Genomic DNA, 6000 nt, shown 5'->3' on the forward strand with positions numbered 1-6000 from the left:
GAGTGAATCCCATTCCCCCCTGTCCCTGGGGGGACTTTGCAAGGATACATTACCCTCAAACATCCTTGTTTTTCCTTTGCCAATGATCTCCCGCTGTCATGGGAGCTGCCTCTGGAACCGGAAGCTGCCTCATAACGCTTTCTAGGTCAAACCAGCACTTTGAATTGAGCCTAGAAATTAACTCACAGCCAGTGCACTTTCATTGAACAAGTACATTATGCTGTTGATGTTCCTCAAAGATTTGAGGCTTACACTTGTACAGTTATTCACAGGTAATGTTTGACAAATGCACAGTCCACATACCTGTGTACACAATAGCTGAGCTGTACAAATAGATAAGGATATACAAACACTTGTACGTGTTATAGAGATAGCTTGTGACTGTGTTCAGTGTCACATGCCAATAAGCCTAAGGAGTCAGTGGACACATTTAATCACTGGCGCCAACTCTAGAGGGCCCGGGGGGCCTGGGCACCCACCAAAATTGTTGTGGGTGTTCAGTACCCACACCATGAGGCCTCTGACGCGATGTCTGGTGCCTCGAGAAGCAGCAGAAGTAACGCCTGAGGCCCCGCAAGGCTTCTGACACGACTCCCGGTGTCTTGCAAAATACAGGAATTTTTGTGGGTGTTTGGCACCTGCCCCCCCAGTGCTTCTGATGCGACTTCCGGTGCTTCGTGAGGCCCTGGAAGTTGAATCTGAGGCCTTGTAGGGCCTTGAAGGTCACTTGGAGGCCTCCAATGCGGTGTCTGAGGCCCTGCGAGACCTCGCACACAACCTCGGAAGGCACATCTGAGGCCTTGTGGGCACTTCCAGTGCTCCCAGGCCATGCAATGTAACGTGACATCATGTCACATTACGTTGCGGGTGCTGTTGGGCACCCACAATCTGGGGCCCAAGTTGGTGCCCCTGCATTAAATATTTAAAAATATACACAATGCTTTCTCTGGAAATGGTTTGTTAGGCGAGTATTCGCATAATGAGCCCACGATTTCCATTGATTTCTATGGAAACCTTTCTAATCCAGGATTTTCCCAGTCTCTCCCTCCTTTTTCCCCAATGGGTTGTTCCTGAAATGACTGCAGCCAACCAGCAAAAGAGAGACACGGCAAACTTATTTGTCCAATCTTTCTCGCTCCCTGATTTGTCCGATCTCACTTGGTTTCTGCATGGTTTGTGCCTGAAAATGTCTGCTACCTACCAGCAAAGCATGAACAAGCAAGGAATTATCTAGACCCATTTCAATCTGGTTTCAGGCCTGGCCACAGTGATCCACGTGACTGTCACCTCCAGGCTTGATTATTGTAACTCGCTCTACGCGGGGCTGCCCTTGAAGCTGACCCAGATACTCCAGCGGGTGCAGAGTGCTGCAGCAAGGCTCCTTTAGGGGTCCTTGCCACGGGATCACATTCATCCAGTGCTTTACCAACTGCACTGGCTCCCAGTGAAGTACAGGATCAGGTTTAAGGTGCTGGCTTTGACCTTTAAAGCCCTATGCGGCCTAGGACCCACGTACCTACAGGACTGCCTCTCCTAGTATGCCCCACGGAGGACCTTAAGGTCCACAAATGACAACATTTTGGAGGTCCCAAATCACAAGGTGGTTAGATTGGTCTCAACTAGGGCCAGGGGCTTTTCAGTACTGGCCCCAACTTGGTGGAACGCTCTGTCACAAGAGACTAGGGCCCTGCGGGACTTGACATCTTTCCGCAGGGCTGCAAGACAGAGCTGTTCCGCCTGGCCTTTGGTTTGGACTCAGTCTGACCCTTATGTTTCCTTCCCCTTATGGTTTTGATCTATGGGCTACTATTAAAATGAGGCTGCATTTTAAATTGTATTTTAACCTGTATTTTAAATTGGGGTCCCCCCATTATGTTTTTATTGTACTTTTACTGGTGTTAGCTGCCTTGAGCCCGGCTCTGTTGAATGGTTACTTTAAAGGTAAAGGTTCATCATTGTTCCACCCGATGTGTATGGCTTTAAGGGGCCAGAGCAAGGGCCAGAGCAAAATAACGGGACCCAGCTTTTCAGCTGTGAAACATAGCAGGTGCTGCTGAGTTGTACTGATTAAGCTGTGTCAGCAATTGGGTGTAGTATATAAGGAGCAGCACCTAGCTCTCCCATTACCCTGGGGGATGGGTTGGTGGTTGGGTCATGTTTGTTTGTTGATGTATTTAGTGTATAAGGAGTTTTTGTTTTTGTAATTAAAACCTTGTTTAAGTTATTTTTGAGTCCCTTTTTAATGCATGGTCTCCCCAGCAAGCTCTCTGCAGCGTTACTATACTGCAAATAGCCAACAGGCTTTAGCCAGGGAGGGCGGGGTAGAAATAAATTAATAATAATAATAATAATAATAATAATAATAATAATAATAATATTATTATTATTATTTATTATTATTATTTATTATTAGACAGAAGCAGTTTTGTTCACCTTGGGGGGGATGACTTACACCAGGAATTGGACAGGGGAAGTGTGTCCCTGTTGGTTCTGCTGGATGTCTCGGCAGCTTTCACTACTGTCCACCACGGTATCCCTTCTGGGCTGTCTTCCTGGGATGGGACTTTGAGGCACTGTTTTACTGAGGCTCTGTTCCTTCTTGGGGGGACAAACCCAGAAGGTGGTGCTGGGTGTTTACAGTCTGGGCTCCCCAGCACACGGCATCAGCAGGGGTTGCTAATGCCAGCCTTGCTCCTGTGGTTTCTTCCTAAAGATCTTACTGGAGAAGTATGAAATCCAGCCACGTATGCAAGTCCCTGCCCTTTTTTGGCCATCCTCTCTCTGCCTGCCTCCCTGCTTTCCTAGTCCTGGGCAGACCTCCTGCAAGATTGCCCTCCCTGGGCTCCTTTGGCAGAAAGGGAAGAATACTGTATAAGTTTAATAGATAAATTAAAAGATAGATAAATAAATAAGATCTGCCAGTGCATTTCGTTTCAAATGACTGGGATTCCTGCCTTTAGCACCTTTTATGGGTGGCTGCCGGAATCCCACCAACTGGGGATCACTCAGGGCTGGCACAGTCATTAGACAGAGTGAGGCCATATCCTCAGGTGGTTTCACCCCCTGGCAGCACCCACACAAGCACCCCGCCTGCACTGCCACCTCCACTGCCAGCATCGGCGCTGATTTGGGGCGAGACTGTGCTGGTTCAGGGCGTGGTCTTACCGAAACGGTGCAAGCTACTGCCACAGCACGTGAGATCTCATGCGATTTTGGCGCTATCTCACCTGAAATCGGCACGATCTCGCCCAAAATCGGCGCCAATGCCAGCAGCACTCCCCCCCCCCGACGGCAGAGGTGGTAGAGTGAGTGGTACAGCCAATCACCGCCCCTGGGGCCACTAAATAGGGGGAAGGGGCCTTTCCAGGTCACTCTTTGGCCATCGTTGTCCTAGGCTTACAAGAGCCCTTAAGTTTCAGTGGCAGAGCACATACTTTTCAGGCAGCAAACCTCAGTCCTCCCAATTGGGAAAGGCTGTTGTCTGGCATTCTGGAGAGCTGGTACCAGTCTTTGCAGACAATGTTGAGCTGCAGAGAGCAAAGGTAGCTCCACATGTTGGCTACGTCACGCCATTTCTGAAGTAAAACGTGCCAGGGACCATCCCTGCAGAGAGAACTACCTCTTATCAGGAGACCACTGGGTAATCTAATTATCAGCGGAAGCACGAACCACACCTCCTCTCCCCATCCCTGCAGATGTTTCCACCATATTTTCCTCAAGGCCCAGTTTTGTTTTAAGTAATAAAGGAATGAATGACTACCAGCAGACGTATTATTCAATATTGAGCATTCTTCTTTGAAATGTGGCCTCTCTGTGTTTCACATTCTGTGGGTTGCGCTTTTTTTTTTTAAAAAAAAAAATCCACACGGCATAATTGATAATTGCATGAAAAGCTTTGGGAGGTTGGACAAGATAATAGCAGTTTTGCAAGAACCCAGGAGACACTGCAAACTTTTGCAGGATTTTCTTTTTAAATGTATAATTATTATTTTCCCCCCATTTCCCCCCTCATACTTAACAGTTGTTCCTGGCATAGTTTTAAATGGTTGGGTGGACAGTGTGTTTAATGTGGTACTTCTGTAAGATGGATTTGGGTTCTGCCTCTGAAGTGTGGGATATACCATGAACCCACCCCTATATGAAAAAGGGGTGGTTATCAATAACTGGTCTTGTAGCAAAGTACTGAATGGTGTTTAAACCGCAGCCATGAATTAAAATGACAAACCTGCTGTCGACCAATATCTAACTGAAATGAATGTAATAATTGCAGCATTAGATCAAATTCAGCTTCAGAATGAATCACTCTGCCGTATCTGGAACATTTTGTCTGAGAACTGCAATACTATACGGTATGTGGCAGTCAGAGCTGGTGGTCACAAGGCAAAGAAGAACCGAAGAGACAGTGTGACTTCGCGGTTAGATTGTTGGACTAAGACCTGGGAGACCAGGGTTCGAATCCCCACTCAGCCAGGAAGCTCACTGGGATGACCTTGGGCCAGTTACCATCTCCCAGCCTAATAGGGTAGAAATCTTGACTTTCATGTAAAGAAAAAGAAGGAACATTTTATCATATGTGGTGGGAATGCAAAAAGGTGAAAAACTTCTGGGAGATGATATATAATGAGATGAAAAAAATGTTGAAATATACATTTATAAAGAAACCAGAAGGATTTTTACTGGGCATTTTTGGGAGTGATATAAATAGAAAGGAATGTAAGCTCTTTTTATATGCAACAAAGGCAGCAAGAATATTACTGGCCCAAAAATGGGAGCAAGAAGAATTACCGACAAAAGAAGAATGGAGGACGAAACTAATGGACTATGCAGAACTGGATAAACTAACAGGAAGGATTCGAAATCGGCGGGACCAGAAATTCACAGAAGGCTGGAGTAAATTTACAGATTATTTGAAAAGTATTTATGAAGATCAGACGACGTTTGTAGGTTTGCAAGACGTTTTGTGAGGAGTATTATTGGAATTATTGCTAAAATGGATAGGGGGAGGATGATAAGTTAAGATATTTAAAGGTAATATAAATTTAAGAAATGCATAAGAAGTGGTTAAAATGGTGGATCATCAGAGGTGCTGATGGAAGTCAAAAAGATTGTATAAGTGTAATGTGTATGGGTTGCTCGTGCGTAAGTTGCCGCCTCTCCAGGCTTTGTTGCCTTGCTAAACCTTTCAGTCTGGGCAGCCCTTCACTTCGTGGCTGCCTCAGTCGCTAGCAGAATCCGTCAGTGGGCGTTTCTTAAATCTTTTCCAACATAAAAGTTGTTTGACACCCAGTCTCCTCCTACTCTTCTGCGCAGGGTGGGCATGGGTAGCGGAGGACCCGTGCTCTCCCCGCTGGTGTCCGGTGAAGAGTCCTGGAGCCCTCTCGCCGATTCCCCCATCAGCCCCTCTTTATCCCTGGTGTTGCGCTGATTTGCTTCCCCATCTGCGGAGCTGCCTCTCTCCCTGCTGGGCCCTTCTCCAGCATCATTTGAGAGCCTTCCCTCCGCCTCTAGCTCCGATGTCAGTTCCCTGACAATAAGTGATAAAGTTTTGCGGTACGTATTATAATTTATATGTTAAAATTAATAAAAAAATTTATTATATAAAAAAATCTTGACTTTCGCTTAAGATGCTTAACTGAGGAGCAGTGTTCATAGATTACCAGATTTCCCTTCAGATTGCGGAAGAAACTTCCTCCAGATTTAAGCCAAGGTTAACTTAGCACACACCTGCATGAGGTGGGATATTTTAAATTTCTCTACACCGCCCCCCAGCATTTTGGATGAAAAAAAATTAAATGTCCAATTTGGACTTAGTTTAGTTAATGTTGATACTTTGGACTTTGACTATGGAAAGTGTTCCATATGCATTATGTCAGCGGTTTGTACAACAACCCTGTAAGGCGGGAGAGCATCATTATGCCCAAACTGCAGGTGGGGAAAGAAACTGAGGCAGAGAGATTGTTAGCTGACAAAATGTCCACATATCTCCCCCTGCTTGCCCTC

The sequence above is a fragment of the Podarcis pityusensis genome (genome assembly GCF_964106645.2).
Source record: "Podarcis pityusensis genome assembly, chromosome: 5".
Taxonomy (NCBI): domain Eukaryota; kingdom Metazoa; phylum Chordata; class Lepidosauria; order Squamata; family Lacertidae; genus Podarcis; species Podarcis pityusensis.